This window comes from Cebus imitator, unplaced genomic scaffold (assembly GCF_001604975.1).
Source record: "Cebus imitator isolate Cc_AM_T3 unplaced genomic scaffold, Cebus_imitator-1.0 Scaffold74, whole genome shotgun sequence".
In the NCBI taxonomy this organism is placed as follows: Eukaryota; Metazoa; Chordata; class Mammalia; order Primates; family Cebidae; genus Cebus; species Cebus imitator.
In genome coordinates this window covers 2,414,919-2,437,305 of record NW_016107389.1, presented here as the reverse complement: position 1 = coordinate 2,437,305, position 22,387 = coordinate 2,414,919, and the positions used below count along the sequence as shown (strand labels likewise).

General features: G+C 32.8%; 1 protein-coding gene across 2 annotated transcripts in view; it reads left to right on the top strand.

The window, feature by feature from the left end:
* PRR16 (proline rich 16) overlaps positions 1 to 21,571 on the top strand; it is a 310,851-nt gene extending 289,280 nt beyond the window's left edge. The window contains exon 3 of one of the 2 annotated variants that reach the window (XR_005200878.1): positions 20,900 to 21,571. The gene's annotated coding sequence lies outside the window, so the exon portion shown is untranslated. Of the gene's footprint in view, positions 1 to 6,571; positions 7,748 to 20,899 lie in introns of those variants that run through there. The other variant, XR_005200879.1, reaches the window with a different exon arrangement.
* Positions 21,572 to 22,387: the final 816 nt, after the last annotated feature.

Below are 22,387 nucleotides of genomic sequence, written 5' to 3'. Positions count from 1 at the left end.
AAAAAAAAAAATGGACTCCATGAGTTTTGTGTTTCTATGTTTAGCTTTAGTAGATACTTAAAATAGCTTTCCAAAGTATTAATACAAATTTACACCTGACACCAGAAGTATTTCAAAGTTACAGTTGCACTGCCTCCTTCTCAAAACCAGTCATTGCCTGCTTTTGTTTTATCTATTCTAAAGAGTATGCAGTGGTATCATATTGTATTTTTAATTTTTAGTTTTCTGTTGCTTAATAAAGTTGAGCATTAAAAAAACACATATGTATTGGCCATTTGGATTTCCTTCAGTGTGAACTGCCTATTCAAGTAGTTTATTACTTTTTTTATTATATCTTTTTTTTCATTGATACACATAGTTTTGACATATTCTGAACTATTCAGTTGTGTCATATATGTGTTGTAGATTTCTTCTCTCTGTGTGGATTATGTTTTTATTATCAAAGTGGTGATATTTATTTTTACCCACTTTTAATAATCATCTTAATTCCCTCTTTTTTTCATAATTTTTCTCTTAAGTGAATCATCCCACTCTGATCTTCCATTTCACTGATTTTCTGGTAACTGTAATCCTCAATGTAGCGCAAAAGCCTTATTTTCTCACAAGGCTATAATCAGTTAATTAGAGTTGGGTAGATGATTACTAAACATTTGATAAAAATAAATGACCTTTAGACATATCTCTACAAATGGACAATTCCCCAAATGATGCCCCTTTTATTAATGCCAGACAATGGAAAAAATGAGTTTAATATAATCATGATTAATTGTAAATTCTGGCAGGTAGAATATTTGATTTAAACTTATTTCAAAGCACATCTTTTATCTTCTCCTCTACAGCGACTGCACGAAGACAAAGACAAAATATTAGTGATTCTTTGATTCCAGAGACTGGAATACTAAGAAAAAATAAACGTTTTAAAATTTGATGTAAAAATATTAATAAAACAAGAATGTTTATGTATCCATTCTTTAAGTTACTCCACTCACATTTGCTTTAATTTTGAAAACAGAAGGTCATGACTAGATAACAGCATTTTGATATGAACACAGCAAGAATTAACAGCAAATAATTTTCAAGGGTTAAAAGTTAACATTCACATTTGTGTTAGCCTGCTCTCATCTTTAGGAGCTGTTAATAATGTCTAGTTATTACAAATACAACACTTCTCAGTCCAGATTGCAGGATTTTAGGACATTGGTTGACTTGCTGATGCTACATGGCACCATGGAAGTAGGCTACATGTTTTGTCATGCCCAAGTCAAAGGCAAACTTTCACAAAGTTCTATGCTAATTATACTCTCCAGTAAAATACTGTATTTCAAAACCCCTTCAAGCATGGCTCTTTACCGTCATCACTATGAACAAAAGCCATCACTGGGGCAAAGTGATATCAGGAAAGACATAAGTAAAGGTTATAAATGTAGCATTATCTGCTCTCCTTCACTCCAATTTGAAGAGTTAAAGATGTTTGTCATCTGAGTCCTAAATTCAGCAATTTCACCTCTCTGAGAATCCAGAAATTACTTAGCTTGCATAAAGTTTGGAAATACTATTTCACAACAGCCAAATCACAAAGGGAAGTTGAAAACAGGCTAACAAACATAATGTCACAGGATGAAATTATCCATTAAAAAGGCACTATTTCAAGAAAAGCAAATGAAAAAGTTATAGCAAATGTGGCAATCTTGAATATATTCTTGAAACAAGGTTTTCACTGTAACTCATCCCAATTCCAACACCCCTTCCAAATACAGCTTTTAAATTAACAAAAATCACAACTTAGAATGACTGAGATCTTGCCACTCCACTTTTATAAAAACAACTTTATTGTGACATAATTGACATAATATAAAAGTCACTACTTAAAAGTGTATAATCGGTGTTTCTCAGTATATTCACATTTATGCAATCATCACCACAATCTAATTTTCAAATATTTTTATCACCCCAGAAAGAAAGCTCATTAAAAGTTAAGTCTCATCCTCCCACTCCCAGACCAAATTAACCAGTAATTTACTTTTGATCTTTAGGAATTTGTCTCATTTAGTCACATCATATAAATGAAATAATATCATATAATTCACTCAATCTTAATATATATTTTAATTTTCAAAAACAAACCTTAATTTTCCTTTATTCTTGTTTCCAGTGATTATAGAAAGGTCTTTATAAAATAACACTACACAATATAATTCTAGAACAATTTTCTTAAAGAAACAGTGCTTGTTATTGAAATGTATTTGCTATTTCCTTAATATAATTTATTATTCATTTTATTCCCTCATATTTTCCTTATTTTGATATATCTCTACAGTATTTTATGCAATGATTTCTTCGACCTTCACTCCTTGAAAATTATCAGTTTTTAATAAAATATAGAATTTATTGACTTTCTGACTTTGTCTCTAACTGAACACTTAGAGAAACTGGTGTTAATGCCTACCTTCAAGAACTCTGAATCCTGAATTAATACTCAATAAGTATGGGGAGAAGAATACAATTTACTCATCATATTCACCTGAGGTTTTGTAAGAAGGAAATTACAAAGGATAAACAAAGGTTTGCAAAATTATTTTGAAAAATTTAAATGGTTGCAGTCAGAGTTGCTGCAGCTTACATTTCTTAGGACTTTGATTAAAGTCAGAAAATATTTGAAAGGAACACATATGTGGCAAATTTAATTTAAGAGTAAGAGCAAGAAAATAATCTGAGAACAGGTTTGACTGATTCCTTTTCCTGCTCAGACATTGCCTACCACTGTGGTCTTCAGTGGATATACTTAATTTTGTATTCCTGTGAGGCTAATCAAAAAATAAATTAAAACTATGTCATTCATTAATGACTGATCATTACTCTGAGTATAACCCAAAGACTTTGACAGTCTTCCCCAAGTTTATATATGCAAACTCAACCTCCCATCCTCTAACATGTACCTGATCTAGAAAAAAGCAAAATACTTTTCAGTGTCCTCAAACAAAGATACCTCATGTCTTCATGCCTTAATTTTTTTTTTGAGGTTCATATACCTATTAAATGCCAATGTCGAACATTTAGATTTCTTTATTTAGCCCTCAGAACAACATTTGTACACAATGAATTTTTAATAGCGTTATTAGGGTATAATTGATACACAAAATGCACATCTTTGATGTGTATAATTTGGCAAATGTGGACATATGCAAACACTATGATACCATTACCAGTAATGGCAATAGACATATAAAACACATGCCAAGGATTTTTTTTTGTCTCCCCCTCTCTCTTCTTGTGGTAAGAACACATAATATGAAATCTACCCTCTTAACAAATTTTGAAGTGCACAATACCATATTGTTAACTATGGCACTATATTGTACAGCAGATCTCTAGCACTTATTTATATAGCACAACTGAAACTTTATAACCTATTGAACAACTCCTCATTTTCCATCCCTTTTGATTCTATTGCAGAATTTCCTTTTTTAAAGGTTGAGTAATAGTTCATTCTATGTATGTACCATATTTTCTTTACCCATTCGTCTGTCGATGGATGCTTGAACTGTTCACTTCTTGATTATTGCGACTGAAGCTACAGTGAACATTGGAATGCAGATATTTCTTTGACTTACCGATTTCAATTCATTTGGATATATCCCCAGAAGTGGAATTGCTGAATTATATGGTAGTCCTATGTTTAATTTTTTGAGGGGACTTCATACTGTTTTCTCTAATGGCTGCACCAATTTACATTCCTGCCAACATTGTACAAAGGTTCCAATTTTGTCATAGCCTCACTGACACTTCTTTTATTTTGATTTTTTGATGAAAGCCAACATAACAAGTGTGAGGTGATGTTTTGTTGTACTTTTTATTTTTATTTATTTGATGACGTGACCGAGCATCTTTTTTTAATAGGTATTGGTCACTTGTATGTCTTTGAAAAAATGCCTCTTTAAGTCCTTTGCCCATTTTTAAATTAGGTTGTTGTTTTGTTGTTGAGTTACACTTGTATAAAATAAAGAAAATCCTAAAATTCATATGAAACCAGAAAGGACCCAAAATAGCCTACACAGTCTTGAGAGAGAAAAACAAAGCTGGAGTCATCCCACTTCCTGATTTCAAAATGTATTATGAGGCCGCAAAGATTAAAATTCTATAGCACTGACGTAAAGACAAACATAAGCCAATAGAACAGAATAGACAACTATAAAAAATCCATTCATACATGATCAATTAAATCCATGATGTAGATATTAGTTTCTTCAACAAATGATGTTGGGAAAACTGGGTATCCACATGCAGAAGAATGCAACTGGACCCTTGTCTTACAAAATACAGAAAAATCAACTTTAAATAGATTGAAGACATAAACATAAGGTCTGAAACTGTAAAATTTCTGGACAAAAGCATAAGGGGAAAAGCTTTTTGACATTGGTCTTGGCAATGATTTATTGACTAAGATACCAAAAGCAGAGGCAACAGAAACATAAATAGCCAAGTGAGACTGTATCACACTAAAAATGTTCTGTACAACAAAAGGAATAATCAACAGAATGGAAAGACAATCTAAAGAATGAGAGAAAATACTTGCAAATCACATATCTGATAGAGGATTGATTTATAAAGCATATAAAGAGCTCCTACAACTCAAATAGAAAAATACCCCAAACTTCATGCCTTTTATTGCACACACTGTTCTCACTGACTAGCTCTCCCTGCTTGCCTCTGCCTTGTAAATTCCTACAAATACTTTGTAACAAAATTCAGATATCATCTTCTCTTTGCAAGGATATACAACTCATTTACTACCTTTTCTGAATTCCCATGCCTCTGAGTACTTGACTTACTGGAAAACACACACACACACACACACACACACACACACACACACACACATCCCTTGCACTTTTTCTATTTATTTGCATGTCTATCTTTATTATTGGATTTGGAAGTTCTTTAATTATAGGACAATATAACATTCACTTCTTCATTTCTGGTGTTTTGCATAGTTCATGGTTCAAATTAAGTAAGTTAGACATATTTTTGTTGACTAAGTTAAGAACAAACCAATGGACAGAAATCCCTTCTGAGAATACATGAACCATCTTTAGGTATCCTTTAAATATGCATTAAATATTTTAAAGATTATAGGCAAATATTTGCTTTCTGGTTATGGTCTGTGCAAAGAAAGGATTTTCTGAAGCTATTTTTCTACTTAAAAATAAGCACGTGTACTCGAAATGATGTAACAAGTATCAGCAACAACCCGAACACATTGAAGTAGTTCTGACCATGACCTGGTATGAGCCATAGAATAGCCTAGGAGATGATGTAGCATACTATACACCAAAGCAAATGTCTCAGTTCTGGCAGTTTATATCATCATCCCTTAGCAGAGTGAGGAGATTTGAGCTTTAGGACAGACCACAGTACAATCAAGAGACATCTCTATGGAAACCTGATTCAATCTCAAAAGCTGTCAGCATATATGACACTAAGGGAGAAACCATAATGAAGTCATTTTTATTATTCATAACTGAACTTTCTATGTGAAGAAAATGGCTGAATGTCAAGAGTGGTGAATGAGAGAGGTCAAGCAGCAATCACCAGCTCTCAACTCAGAGTGCTTGTGTTTGAAGGGGATTTAGAGTGATCCATACCAACTCAGCACTGCTTAAATACTGAAATTCTATGTCCAAGATATTTGTTAGTATACTTTATATTATGATAACATATACTTTAATTTTTAAAATGACTAAAAACATAACTTTATAATGTATAAAATATATAGCCATCAATAATTCTATTACAGTGATTTTTTGATATGTTATAAAAATATGCAGTGAAAATTAGGTCAAATAAAAGGAAAAAGTTAAAAAACTGTAATAAAATATAAGAAAGCTATACAGTGGATGCTCCTGAGTGTCAGATTGATATTATATCCTTTCTTTAAGTTGTTGATATTTTCCAAGGATTTTAAATAATCATATATTAATTCAAGGATTAAAGAATACATTAACATTAAAAAACAAGCATAGGGATAGCATATACTTGCCATATCCTGTCTCTGAGATTTGACAAGTAAGTGAATCTTTTCAAATTTAAGCAATATGGAAAACTCAAAACATGAACTATTACAAGCACTGTTTTTTCTTTTTTTTTAACTGTCCCAAACCACTAAGATGTTTCTTCTCCTCTGAGAAGCATTTTTCTGCCTCTTCTACTCCTCACTCAAACTCCAAAACCCTCCTAAATCCTGACTTAGCTTCCTTTCCCATGTTAATCTCATCACAAAATTCTGTAATCTTTAATCTCTGTAACCTTTAATCTCTGTAAATTCTGTAATCTTTAATCTCTTTTGCTTAATACTGTATCTTGACTATATACAATGGTACCTGACATGTAGAATGCATAATTCAATGTTGGTTGAATATGATTGTGGCCATTAGTAATAATTACTTGAGATATACTGTTAAAGTGTGGCCTATGTATTATTAATGAACTCAATATTTCCTGACGTTATTAGTACTTAAAAAAAAATTCTGCCATACCTTAAAAGCTACCAACTTCTTTATTCTCTTCCTCACAGACTGGTCAACCACCCAGAAGAGCTGATTGGAATGGATGTATGATGATTGTTTAGCTTGATGGATAATGCTTTGTGACAAAATGTGTGATGTAATTAGCTACCAGATACCATGGCTTTATACAAATTCCAGAATTTGTTAAGTTCACATCAGACTATCTTATTTACATCTTCGATGCTCAGAAAACATGTTCCATGGCTCTCTAAATATTTAGTAGCATAACCTTGAGGTTGTTCAGGGCCATCCCTTCAAACCACATACAGTTTTCACATGAAGATTTTACTTTATCTGAAGCTCATATGAATTTTTACATTTAAGCCAAAACATACTAGATATTTTGGACTTTTGATTTACATCATCCTTGTATCTCTTTCACTCAAATTTTTCTGGAAGAAAAATGGTCTTATGGTGGCTGAAAGTATGCTATATGATATAGAAATTGCTATAGCAAGTGCCTACCTCTGAAACAAAGGAGCGTAATATGTGTGTGGCTTTGACTTAGATCACGGGGTCCAACCTGACTTGAGAATGGATTTTTGCATATCAGTTAAGATTCTTACCCAGTGTCAGTTAAAATTTTTATTAGTATCAGTTAACATTAGGTTCCCATGTGAATAAGAGTCCCCAAGCACAGTGACTTGAAAACAATAAGGTACAAGTGTATTTCTTATATACAAGTCTTGAGGCAGATGTTCATTTCCATTTCATTCTTCACACCCCTGGAGAGACATCTTTCTAAACTGTAAATCTAACCAGCTTACTTTCCAAGTGAAAACATAAAAGGTCTCTCTCCCAACTATCTACATGGTAACATCCTAACTACACCAGGCAATCAGGATCTTATAAATGTAGGTCTAAGCTCCCTCTGTGGCCTTGTCTCCCACTGTAGCTGCGCCCACTGGAGTTTTGGTTCTCACATAAATAGAAATTAATAGGGGTTAACACCAGGCCAAACAGAAATTTTCTTAGACTTGATGTAAATAATTTTTAATATCTCATCAAATTTAATACCTTTAAGGCAATGAAAATAACCAAATGAATTTTATTATTCAATATATTTATTCAACATACTTATTGAGTGCCAGCTATATGTTGGACACTGTGCTTGTTAACATTTATCATAAGAGGTTAAATAAGCCTATGATGTAACTTTTTCTCAAAAGTAATACAAATTTAGAGCTGCTATTATGTTTTATTTTGTATATTTTATTTTAGACTTAAATATAATTATTCGTTGGCCTCCTTTGATATTTTTTAGTAATTTTGCTCCCAGGCAGTACTTGAATTTCATTTGAATAAGTTCCCCCTCTGCTCCTTCCTTTTTGCTCAACTTTCCCTATTCTCATTAGCTTTGTCCTTTATGGTTTATTATGAAGCACTTCTCCATGTTTTATTATCTGAATCTACATTTGCAGATGAGAATCTGAGAACCAAAAAATCTCAGTATCTAGGCTAGTGATATAAGTAGGAAGTGAAAAAGCCAGGACTGAAAAACAGGCCTTCTGATTTATTTCATTATACACACAACATTCATTATATATAGCACCGTGTCTTATTAAGTTTATTTGGGGATCTATTAAAGTCAGTGTTGATTAATAAAGCAAAATTAAAAATATGCAAATCATTGGTGCTACTTGTTTGCATATTGTTCATGGAAATAAAAGAGGAAATATTAAGTTGACTCTATTAGACTCTGAATCAAAGATAAATTGAGAGCCAAACATTGAAACTACTTTTGGTTTTACAATTATGGAAGTTAGTATATTTAATTCTGAATACAGTATGATAGTGGCACTTCAATAGTGTAGTTTACTTCTTTGGGAAATAAAACAATACGTTATTAGATACTATTTAGGAAATACCCTGGCACTGTTAAGATACCTAAAATATCTAATTGATTACAAGTTTAATGGCAATAAAGACTGCTGATCATTCAGTTGTCTAATATACAAGAGTAATATGTGGTTAAAAAAAAAAAGGCAGGTGATAAGGAATTGACCCATTCTCAGGTTAAGTAAAAAATATCCTAGACATCTGCCAATTAAACTTGTAAGAAATCTTATTCTGCTCAAGTAAAACAGAACCATTTTAAGAGATATCATTAATGTTGTGCTTTCAAGAGATTTCCCGAAACACCATTCTATTACAGTTTGAGAAAGTCATTTTTTCCTGTCCTAACTCTTACATTATTCATGTTTGCCTACAAAGAAAAGCATTTTAGAAAAAATATAAAATTTAAGTTGAATATATTTTATTTTGGTTTATTTCTGATGTCTTTTTAGTACAATGCTTTAAAACAGTAAGTGGAGAATAGAGACGTCCTCTTGCATAGACAGCTAGTTGTTTTCCCAAATCCAGTAGCTTCAATGGCCTTAATAACACAGAAAAATCCCAGTATTCAGCAGATTAATCATGGCTGACCAAACTGTTTTTGACTTCTAACCCTGCCTGTGCTTTGGTAAGGGAGACAAGTTAACCTGATTAAGTTCATAAAATCACAACCCTCAAAATCCAGCTTGCTGATTCATGGAAGGCATCTTGTCATTTATTTGAAAGCCAGAGGAAAAAAGAAATGCCATTTCATAAAAATGAAAGCAGCATTTGATTGCTTGTCTAATGCATTTAATGGTTGAAAAACATTGGTGGATATTAGAGAAGGAAGTATTGCTATCACTTGTTTCGAGTAATAAATTAAAAATGGAAATGAAATGGTTTGACAAAAATGTTTAAACAAGGAGGAGGGAGGAATATTCGCATTTTAATTCTGTTCCGATTGAAGGTACTCTCGTTCTACCATGAAAAAAATAATGCCATTCTTCTAGCATGCCTCATTTCCAAAGGAACTCAGTAGAATATGCACATGTTAACATTAGATTCCACAGGGTTTAATGCAGTTACACAAAGAAGTTTTGCCAGAAGGAGGGATAAATATCACAGCCATTCATTTCACAGCACTCTCCAATCTGGCTGCAGTTTCTGTAAGCAGCACATCAGTGAATAAAAAGGAAATTAAAAGGAGGAGCAGGAAAACAGGGATTTAGGATAAAAGAGTTTTCAAAAACATTTTTGGCTTTAGAGCAAACAATTTACAATCATTATCATGAATTAAAAAAAATTCCTGCTTAGCTTATGTTGATGGAAACATTCTGAAGGCAGAGTTTTTTCAGAAAAAAAAAAACAAAAACTCACAAAACACAAAAAATTATCCTCTGAACACAGATTAGTGAGGATCAAGGGGAGCTAGGGAAACATCCTTGTTTTATACAGCTGAATCCGCCGCTTCCTCAGATGATGCAGTAAGTGTTTGCATTTAGTGTGCTTTTCTGTGTTCGTGGAAAATGACAGTATTCTGGTGACTTTCTAAATTGGGTCTTTTAGCATTTATACTTTAGTACTTTTAATGCTCTATATTATATTACCCTAAAATAATTAGATATTAGAGGGTATTTATGACCCTGGTTGCAAAAATGGCACACGCTGATAGTCTTAATAATAGCAGAGGAAAAAGCAAGAGGAAAAGTTTGATTCTAGTTTCATCCCTTGGCAAATCTGCTACTGTGACCTCCTATAGTTGTTGGAGATTGGACTCAAGGTGTATGACAACTCTCCTATTGAGATGTACCAAGTAGCCTTGGGTACTTTTCAAGAATCAAGCTCTTGGGTAGCTTGTGCAGCATTCCTGTGGCCTTAACTACAAAAATTTATATCTTTTGGCTACTTATGTCTCTTTATAAAGGGGAAATAAATGAACATTGCAAATTCATTTGTACCTATGTGCTCATTTACTTTCCTTATCAATCTTGGGAGGTAGATATTAATGTCTATCCTTTTCTGTTGTTGTTTACAGAAAGGAAAACTGTGTTTCAAAAACTATCTTGTACAAATTCTCAGAGCAACTGCGCGATAGAACTTAATTATGAGCCCCAGACTCCAAAAAACATCACATCCTAGCACGCACTGTATTTAGAGTCTGTCAGCATTTGCTAATTAATCAATTTATATAAAAAGTTCAATGTTACCCCATAACTAAGGGAATACTATAGAATTGCACATAATTTAAATAAATAAACAAACAAATAAATGATTTAATTAATATTACTTAATTCCTATAGAAAGGGTATTGCATAAGTGATTGGAATTTACACTTAGTTATGAGAAATTGGGATGGTCTTAACAACTTTAATGGTTTATTTGTGCCCATACCAGGCAGTAGAAAGGGATTTCTAGAAAGTATGTTTCATGATAGTATTTTCAACTTGGATCTAAGAGATGGAATAAAAGATTTTCATTTTACTCCTTTTCTGTGCCAGAATCTGACTCTGATATTCAATCCCAAAATGTATGTAACAATATTACAATGTTTTCAAAAGGTTGACAAAATATCACAAATTAAGTGTGAGCTAGGCTTCTAAGATAAACTTTTCAACATTTTTTTACAAAATATATTGAATAATTACATAAGGATATTATTAATACCTTAAAAATAATAGTAAGCTCATAGTAAGCTCAATGACATCCTTCATAAAATATAATTTCCATAATTATTAAATATTATGTTAACATTTTATTTCAACTAAATAACTGGCAAAATAATTGACACCTTAAAAAAAAACTGATGATATTCTACATGGACATATCATAGAGAGAAAAATATTTTTTCTATTCGCTTTCTTAGGTTCATGGCTGAAGCTCCTAAAACAAAAGAGTAACAAGATTAACAAGAAAAAAATAATACAAATTTGTTTCTTTTTTTTTTTTGAGATGGAGTTTTGCTTTTGTTGCCCATGCTGGCATGCAATGGTGCGATCTTGGCTCACTGCCAAGGAACCTCTGTCTCCTGGGTTCAAGTGATTCTCCTGCCTCAGCCTCCTGAGTAGCTGGGATTACAGGCATGTGCCACCATGCCCAGCTAATTTTGTATTTTTAGTCAAAAGGGGGTTTCTCCATGTTTGTCAGGCTGGTCTCAAACTCCCCACCTCAGGTGATCCGTTCAACTCCACCTCTCAAAGTGCTGGAAGTACAGGCATGAGCCAACATGCCTGGCCTAAAAACATACAAATTTTTAAAATATAAGTTTTATGTGACATAGCATTTATAAATAAATGAAGACCAGAAGAAATGGGTAGATCTGGGTAATTTTTTTGCTAGTTTTGATGAAAATGTGAATGGTTTTGGAGAAGCATGAGTGAATAAAAAAATATGATCTGATGGTAATAAACTAGAGGAAACAGAGCAAAGCCTCTTTAGATTCTCCTCTGTGATGCTTTGTCTTCAGAGAGAAGTACTCCTTTCCTTGGCCTGTAGGGGACATCTCTCACATAAGGATTTTATGATCTGCTTCAGAAGAAGGTCAGGAGATAGGGGAAGGTCAGAGACACCTTCCTCTTTCTGTGGTTTTCTCAGATTTCTTCAACTTAAAATACCCAGTATGACAAGTAACCATATTTTGGAGTAGCATGTTTCTCAACCCCATCAATATACATATGTGAAAAAAGAGACACAGTTTTAGATAGTCATAAAATCAGTATCTTTTTCTTATGTGAATGCCAATGTTTCATGGACAACAGAACTTCTATATCTTCATTAATATCTACAGCTAATTTTCTTAGGGAATTTCACCAAATTCATTTTTCAAGTATTTATATGTTATAGATAGATCTTACAAATTATGTCCTTATTTTAAAGGGAAAGGGTTGCAGGGATTGATAAAAATTCTATTTTTCTAGGTAAAATTGTAAAGACTTCAATAATTGGGTATTTGTAATTTAGTAATAAAAATACTGATTTGGTCTATAAATAGCTTAAGGCACTCTTTCTGCTATTGTTCATGTACTACTTTTCTTTCATGCACGTTATTCTTTTGTAGTGACTCTTGAATGAAAAAAACACCCACAATAAAGCATAATACCAACCTAAACAGTGTGTGGTTGGTGTTATTTTGGATTTTAACATAGAAGTTTGGAGTGGGACAGATGAAATCATCGCTATGGGACGGACTTGCAGGATCAGCCAGTGCATTTGCACAGGCCCCTGTGCTCAGTGCTCAGAAGTACACCTTCAAAACCACAATCCCCGCCATACATGCACCCCACCTTCATAACTGCACTCTCTGGCACGTGGGCTTTTATTAAGTTCTACAGTATCATCTTGTTGATTTTAATTGTTTTAACTTTGAATTTGTGTTTCAAAGTTAAGCCCGATGGAACAATGGCATGTGGCTAGTAGCCCAGTGCTTCTCCTCAGGGGTGTTTCCACATTTCCCCGGATGAGTTCCTGGCCACCTGTTTCCCCTCTCATATGCTGCTTCCCTCTGTCTAAGTGGAAAGCCCATCACTGCAGTCATGTGTTGTGCTCTGAGTTAAAGGGCCAGGCTCCAGGGCTGGTGAAGGTCTGAGTTCACTCTGTAAGCATCTCTGTGTCCAAATGGAGCAAGGCATTAAGTGGTAAATCTAGAAAGACTGGACGATAAAGAAAAAGCTTTTACCCTGCTTTTTCGAACATAGTCCTGAATTTTATTTTTCTCTGGGCCCTGCAAATTTTGTGACTGGTGCTGGTAATTTGGAATTAACATTAATGTATGTAACTGGCTGAACCCACCAGTTCAGATGAGAAGGGAAATTCTGAGGTGCATGATATATCAGGTGCTCACTTTAGAAAATGATTATCTAATGTTAAAGATTTAAACTGCCATCTCTCTAAGTTCTTCCTTTGTCAGGCAGATGCACACTTACTAAATATCCTGAATATAAGAAGTACTTACTCAAAGTTCATGCAGTATGTCTTGCTGGTGGATGTACAGATTCCTTAGGCAGTGCCCGAACTGCTCCCAGGCACAGAAAAACAGGTGCAGCCATCAGAGAATCACAGTTGTATTTTAGAAAATGGCATATATAATTCATAAGAAAGAATTACTTGTGTTAACTTAGAACACAATGATAGAATTAGTAATATCATTTTCTTCACATTACAGTAATCATTTTCGAGGTGATTTACTCAGTATTCATAGTTTGTGAAGCATGAAATGTTTTTCTAAAGTTGTTAGTTATTTAATAAGACTTAAAGATTACAATGAAGTGCGCCCATAAATGACTTTTTCTAATTTAATCACAGGTGTTAAATTCTATATATATCAATATAATAACCAAAACAAACTTCTCAAAACTTTGAACGGATGCAAAGGCAGAATGTAGAATGTACTGGATAGGTAAAAGGACATCATGTTTCATAAAATGCACTGAGGTCATTTTCTCTGTCTACCTAGACTGCTTCCCTTACTTTTCTTTTTTCAAAGTGACAATATGCTGCCTGCTTATCTTTTAAAAATTTCAGTTGTTTTTAATTTTTATGAGTACATAATAGTTGTATGTATTTAAGGAGTATCAAAATAAAATATTTTGATGTAAGTGTACAATGTGTTATACTCAAATTAAGGTATCTGGGTACCCATCACCTAAAACATTTATCATGTTTTTGTGTTGGGGACATTCCAAGCTCACTCTGGTTATTTTGAAATATACAACAAATTATTGTTAACTATATTCACTCTACTGTGCTACCAAACACTAGATCTTATTTTTACAATCTAACTGAATTTTTGTACCCGTTAACTAACCCCCTCTTTCTCCCTCGCCTCCCACTACCCTTACCAGCCTCTGCTAATCATCATTCTACTTTCTACCTTCATGAAATAATTTAAGATCCCACATATGAACGAGAACATGTGTATTTGTCTTTCTGTGGCTGGCTTATTTCACTTGACATACGTCCTCCAGTTCCATCCGTGTTATTGCAAAGGATATCTTTCTACTTCATGGCTGAATAATATTTCATTTTGTATATGTTCCACTTTTTCTTATCTATTCATTGGTGATGAACACATATTTATTTCATATGTTGGCTATTCTCAATAGTGCTTCAATAAGCATGGGAGTACAGATACCTCTTAATATACTGAATTTCTTTCTTTTGGATCTACATATCCAGCAGTGGCATTGCTGGATCATGTGGTAGTTCTATTTTTAGTTTTTTGAGGATTCTTCATACTGTTTTTCATAATGGCTATACCAATTTATATTCCTACCAACAGTGTATGAGTTTTACCACCATTTGTTATTTTCTCTTTTTGATAAAAGCCATTTTAACCTGAGTGAAATGATATCTCATTGTGGTTTTGATTTGCATTTCTCTAATGATTAGATATGTTGAAGATATTTTGTATACGCCTATTGGCAAAGAGACAGCCTTTAGAATGGGAGAAAGTATTTGCAAATTATTCAACTAATAATAATCTATAAGGAACTCAATAACCAGAATATGTAAGGAACTCAAAAAACTCACTAGCAAAAAAAAAAAAATTAATTAAAAATAGGAAAAATATCTGAGTAGACATTTCTCAAGGAAGAAATGCCTGTTCTAAGAGCTAGGTTAAATATAATTTTTATCAATGAAAGCGCTTTGAAACTTTTTTCCCAGGTCTCAAGGAAACTTTTGTTCACCTCTCTCTATCATAGCACTTTTTACATTTTTGCTAATTCTTTCTAGAAGAATGACATTGAACCTCTTATTGAAAATTCTCTCTTCTCTCAGACTCAAAAAATCATGAACTCATTATGACCAGGACAGGAGTATTCATGGCACCATCCTGATGGTTCTCAGGTGTTAAGTGTGTCTTTATGCAACTAGTTACAAGTGCTACACAGTCTACTCTACACATTCTCCTGACTACCCTTTGCTATTACACGAAACCAATAATATTTGATAAATACAAATAAAATGAATCTTCCCTGTGTATAACATCCAGTAGTTGTAGGGTAGGCTCAACTGAACAATCTTACATGACTACAGTAGACCACAATTGGCAATGGCTTAATTAGAATAATAAAAATATCACAAACTTCCCAGAAGGGCAGTATTGGTTATTATTTTTTTTTTTTCCGTGAGAGTTTCAACAAGTGTCTAGGGCTACAGCCATTTTTTGACTCTGCAATGTGACAGGTATGAAAGGTGGAGACCATAGGTGATATGGGAGTTATCCTGGCTTGCACTTATGTACCAAATAGCAATCATTATCTGCTATAGCAGCCCATAAGCAAAGAACATGATCAATGACAAGAATGCCCTGCACTGAAGAAAGCTCATCTCATCGTGATGCCTTATTTCTTTGGGAAAGCTTTGACTGCCTTTCATTTTCTTTTGTTGGTATTGATTGTTTAAATGTTTCCTAAGGCAAATTTAGTAATTTATGCTTTTCTATCAGATTAATTATTTTATTTACTTGCATGCATAGAAGTCTTTAAATGCTCCTTTTTCCTGATTTCTAAAGTTATCCATTTGCTTTTTCTTTATTTTTTGTTCTTATTCTTCCATGGCCATATATATATATATGCATGTATGTATATATGTATTATATATATGTATTTCAGTAATTGTTTTCAAAATAAAAGATGATTTTAAAAATCAAGTTTTTCATTTTTTGTAGCCTTGCTAGTTTTTGCTAAGTCTTAAATCTTCATTAGTATTTCATAGTTTGTGGAAGGAAAATTTTGTTATTCTTTTTTTTTTTTTTTCCTTGAGATGGAGTCTCACCCTGTCGCCCAGCCTGGAGTGCAATGATAGAATCTCGGCTCACTGCAACCTCAAACTCCTGGCCTCAAGCAATTCTCTGCCTTTGGCTTCCCAAGTTGTTGGGTTTCCGGGCATGAGCCCCCGCACCCAGGCTAGAAGCTTTTTTTTTTTTTTTTTTTTTTTCCCGGGAGTAGTTTCCTGCATTAAATGCATACCTGTCATCTTGAATTTTATTTTTTTATGGTTCAGAAAATATTGTATGTTTGGTAATCTATATTCCAAAATATTTCTGTTTCTTAACGTGAATAGAGGGATAGCAAAACATATTATTATTTCCCATAAAAATAAAATTACCCTGGGTTAACTTTCAAGTTTTATTTCCATGGAAACCAGATGCTGATAGGTTGTCAACCATATTACTAGGCAAAATTGCCTATAATAAGAATAAATCAGGAGGGATGAACTGTATCTGGTTTGGGAGGACTACTTTTAATAGTCAGGAGAAATCTTTAAAATGATTTCGGTCTCTTAACAGTTATTACTTCTTTTAGTGCAACAGACACATGACACATTGTCCTATAGTTTAAAATATTTTAAACTGTATATATATTATATATTATTTTAAATTATGTATATATATTTTATAAAATATATTTCACAACTATAATCAATATACAAAATGTATGTAATTAAAATATATAAATATAGATTATAGGGAAGATAATTTTAAAAATTTTACCAAAATCCAAATAAATATATAATTATGCAACATGTTTGTTTGGAAAAACATTTTTTATTATTTTTAGCTTTTCCTTAGCTTTGCTTGCTGTATTTGACATTTTTAAATGATACTGCCCTTACTGCATAGAAGTGTTCTCAGTCACTTAAAATGTTACTTATATAAATTAATTAATGTGACATTTAATGATTCAAGTCTAAAAATTATCTGGCATCATTCACATTTTGCATATTACATTTGGGCCTTGAAATATTTACAAGAATGAGAAAATTACCCTTGAAGTGGTTGAAAATTTTGACCTATATCATCCAAAAAGTGAGTAAATCTGAAATGATTTTAAGCAAAGTCATTTCAAACAGAATGTGGCAATTAACCCATTGATACGAAGAATGGGTCACAAAATATTTACATGTAGGGTGCTCCAATTCATTTTTGATTGTACAAGATCTTGTTTGTGATTTATTTTTTATTATTTCAATGCAGAGTAAACTTATTTAACTTGTGTAACAGTGATGATATATTATGTCTCCATATTTGAAGTAAACATGCAAAAAGAATGTGGAGGTTTAAAAATTTGTGTATTTTACAACCGATAATAATGGAAGTTCATAAAATTATTATATAGGCAAAATTATACATGGAAAGCTATTTGAGGCTTTTGTTTAGTGGGCCTGAGATAATGGATCAAATGTGGTACCTCATACCATCCAGTGAGAAGCCTGGGTATATGTAACAAATCTTCAAAATTCAGTGATATTTAAATACATTCCTTAACTAGCCAGTCTTAGAATCTAATCAGCAGATATGGACTTGTACTAGTTAGATGACTTTGTTTTCTACTTTTAATGTATGGCCCCTGAGGGCTGAGAGGCAAATACCTACTTCCATAAGATACCTAAAGATTTGGTGGAACAGGAAAAGCCTTATAATTCTGTTTGCTCTTATCTTGAATGGATGGTAATTGAATACAACACCCTCTAATTTAGTAAGAAGGAATGGGTTAGTTTGCTCGCTTCAAATTGCCATTAAGAAAGCATCTGCAACTGTAGTCATAGTTACTGCTTTCAGCTGGTGTCTTTGCTATGCTTTTACTGAAAATGCAGAGCTTAAGTACTTCTCTCCTCCTCCATTGTACTTTCCACATTTCTTTCAGCCACTCTCATCAAAATTTAACATTTTCCATTACCATTAGCATAAATATCTAGTTTTACACAGTATAAAAGGACACCCTGTCCTCTGTCAAGCTCTTCAGAAACTTGTCTTTTCTCTTTGTAATTTTATGCTATACAATATTGAAGATATCTCTCTCTCTCTTGCTTCTATGCTTTTGACCATGCTTGTCCCTCTGCTTGAGATGCCCTTATTTCATAACTAGTAACATTTTATTTTTTTTGCAAATTCCAACCTATCCCTTTAATTTCAATTTAAATTCCACCTTTTGTAGGCTCACTACTCCTATGTTCATTTTTAAATTTTATATTTACATATATTGTGGCACAAATTTTTTATTATGAATGTTGTTTTTTTTTTTTAATATTCAGCTACTACTTCTCCTTGGAGAACAAGAGGCAAGTTTTATATTTATGGATTCTAAAGCAGTATCTGGTATACAGTAGGTGATGAAGAAGTATTTTTGAACAAATAAGCAAATAATAAATTGATTGAAGTTTTAATAAGCTGTAGCAGCTTATTAAAGGCTGCTGAAGACTCCCATATTACATAGATCTTAAAAATATAATTGGCACATGTAATTATCTTTGTTTCAAATATATGAATTATGTACCCACACATTTGTGGAAAGTCAGCTTTGTGTGTTTTTCATACTATTTTTATTTAATAGAAAAGCCAAAATATTATTGTAGGACTGTTGCTTGTTCATTAATAACAGCTTGTGTGCTGGTTTCCTTTACATACATAGAGACATATTTCTAGATGATACAAAAATGGCACAAATAGACAGATGCAAGTAATGCTTTTGGGGTTATATAAAGTTTAGACCAGTTCTGTTTAGCCTTTTCCACTTTCCTATACAGATAAGCTCTAGCATCTTCTTAAGCAACTCCATGATGAAAGATTGTTTTTGACTACTTCTCTATCTTTCATGAACACCTTTAGTAAGGATGCAGAGTAAGCCCGTGAGTCACATTGACTTGTGTTCAGTGATTTTTCTGGTTTTAATCTTGGAGTTAGGAAAGAATGGTATTGATGTACTAAAACACTGTCACGATAGTTGGGTAACATAATGAAAATTATCACTTATTAATCTAATAGAACACTGACTAATAGCTTTGTCACGGAATGACTAAATTATTTATTCTGCTGTCTGTATGTATGTTTATGTGTCTATATGGGAGAAAACCACATTTTCTTTGGAGTTTGCCTAACTACCAATAAAAGAGTTAAAACAGGGGGTTCTCAGATGAACTTTATGATCAACCACAAATAGCACCACCCAATTTGTATATGAAGTGTTCAAAGCTGCTCAAGAAAGACAGATGGATAGACAGCCTGGGTAGGTTCTCTACAGATTATCTACCTTTATTTTCCTGAGTTCAAAAAGACTGTCTTGAAACAAACATCTGCCTGTAAACTACTATCTTGGTTCCAATCCCCTTTTTAATCCTTTTGTCTATCTCCAGTTTGATGATTATGAAGTTGGACCCAGAGCCCTCCCAGGCCAGGCTCTACATCTCTGCTCCTCTGGGGTGGTCCCATTCCAGAGAAGAAGAAAGGGGGTCTAGCACATTGGAATTGAGGACCCATGGCCCTAGTTCATTTCTGGAATCTGCATGTTTGTCAAGAAGTTTTTCTTGTTACGAAAAGTTTGACCCACCTCTTTTGGGTACACCACCTTTTGTCCCAAGCATCTGCCAGAGGACGAGTCAGCCTATCACACATCGACTAAGACACATACAGTCAGATCCCAGTTACAAAAGCATCCCCTGAGGCCACAGAAAAATCAACCACTGGATTTTTTTCTGCTTCCCTTGAGAGTCAGAGGTCACCTGTGAATCTGCCTGCAACTTATCACTGATTTGCAGCGATTTCTGCAAATCAGGAGAACCTCTGCAAGACAATCCTACTTCCTAAGAATTAAAAGTACAATAAAGCCCATGCTTTACATTAAAAAAAGGAATTAAAAATGCAAAAGTGAAAAAACTAAAAACTAAAATTAAAAAATGCCCTTAAAGGCATTCGTCTGTCTCTGACTTTTCTAATCATTAATAAATCAATTAATCATTGTACTAAGTTTATAGTAATAACTTTCTGAACCTATTGTTTTAAGTCAGTATAAGCATAAATATTCTTTATTACATCCTAACTTAAATAGAAGATCATAGACACACTCCATATTAAGTGGTGCTAAACATATCTGATGTTGAGTAGGCAGGATGATAGTTGTGGCATTTCTTTTTGTTTTCCAAAAACATTCATTTAGAGATATAGATATAATTTATTTTAATGTACTCATTTAAAAGTATTGCACATATTCCTAAAGTGAAGGAAAATGGCATATTCTTTACTGTATCAAGGAAGGATATCCCTTTTGTGATTTGATAATAAGTTTAAACTACATAGATTGCAATAAAAAATTACATCATTCTTACAATATAAAGTGTTGTGTAAATACACTTTGTGGTTATTATTTCAAACGAAGCATCTACCTTAATGGAAAAGAATTTCTTAACCATTTTGATAACTTATTACACTTAATGATAAATTTATCTGAAGTTCTAAACACAGTTAGAAATAAAGGAATATCTTTTAATTTAGGTATAAAGATACTACTGTTCTTAAATTTTGATGACTAAGTTATAAAATAATATATGAAATTTTAATGAAATATATATTTAAAATATGTTTAGACATTCAAAATAAAATGCTTGACAATGTAAATAATTTAAAATTATGTTTATTATTAACAAATGATTGCTGCATTTTAAATAATCTTTATATCTGTTTGTTAAACCATACTTACACTGCTTAAACTGATCATATTTGTATTTTGTTTTCCTTCTTCTGCCAGCTCCTTCAGGGTGGAAGGAATCACTTTACTTGGGGCATGTCAATTTGTTTTTCTCATTTCAGATTCATCTTTATGACTTCTTGAGGACAGATCTAATTCTAAAGTAACCAGAAACCTGACCATCTCAGAGCAGCAAATCCCTCAACCTTGGAGCACAAATGATCGCTGACAACTGTCTGCATAAAATCATCTTCCTCTGTCTGACAGCCATGAGCAGAGCCTTGGGGGTACAAAAAGCCACAGCCTTAAATCTCTTCACTCAGAAATTACCATGAAGATAAAATAAATAGGTGAAAAGGACTGAACAAGAAGCCAACAAAAAATAAAAACCAAGCCAACTCACCTTGTTTCACTATGGAAATAAAGCATTCCCAGATGTGAGACCAAGAAAATTAGTATTAAGCAATTAAATCTATGAGTTATAAACTGATTTATCATTTGAGTAGGTTAAAGTATAGAGAGACAAGGTACCTGTAGCCAGAATTACACATCATTGCAAAATATTTAGCCAAAAAGAAAACTGAATGACCAGAGGAACACTGCAGCAATGAGCAGTCTTGGGACGAATGCTGTTGTTTGTAGAGAGAATGTTTGCCATCTTGTGTGTAGTCTCAAAGCCATACTGAGATAATAGCATTGTTGTCAATTGCTTGAAAAATTTTTGCATTCAATCCATCACCTTATATTGGTCGGAAGAGAAGGGAAGTCAGTTCTTACTGCTTATTTCTCAGTGAACTTCTAATATTTGCACTGTCACTTCCATTCAGGGTAATGATGTGTGCTGTTATTTGCACAGATGGTCCCATGAGTTTTGAGACCACAGCAAGCAGTTTCTTGCAGGAATCCACAAAAGAAAAATGTAAGAATTCTCAAGACATTGATTTATCTTCCTTCTAAAAAAAAATCAGTTTTATAATAAAAAATGGATTTGATTTTGAAACAAATTTAAAAACTACAGAATAACAATGAAAAAGCATCGGTGTGGTCAAATGAATGAGAAAGGGATCAAAAGTTTTTATGAAGATCATTTGATATCATTAACAACCAAGAAGTCAAATACAGTGAAATGCACACTAAGCATTTGTGTTGAACATCATTTGTTCTCTAAATTAAAAAGTCATTTGTAATTTGTATTTAGCATATAACAGTTTTTATAGCCAAACAGCATTTTCAGTTTATTTTTCTAAATAAATGTGTTGTTTGTATTATTTGTAGTTGCTTATTTAATTTGGTTTTCATTACCAAGAAAACAAGCTTCTTTTTCTTTTTGTTGATTGGCAAGCTTTTGTCATATTAATTCAGAACTAATGGAAGATTGATATTTCAAATATTTTTGTAGTATAAAATTATGCTTTCTGTTTTCTAAGCTCTGAAAAACATGATATATTTTTCACTATGACTTACCTGTGAAGGGCTATTTTAATACTATAGTTATAGTACTATTAGGAATTAATTTTAATACAAGGGAATATTGCTAGAAAGCAGAAA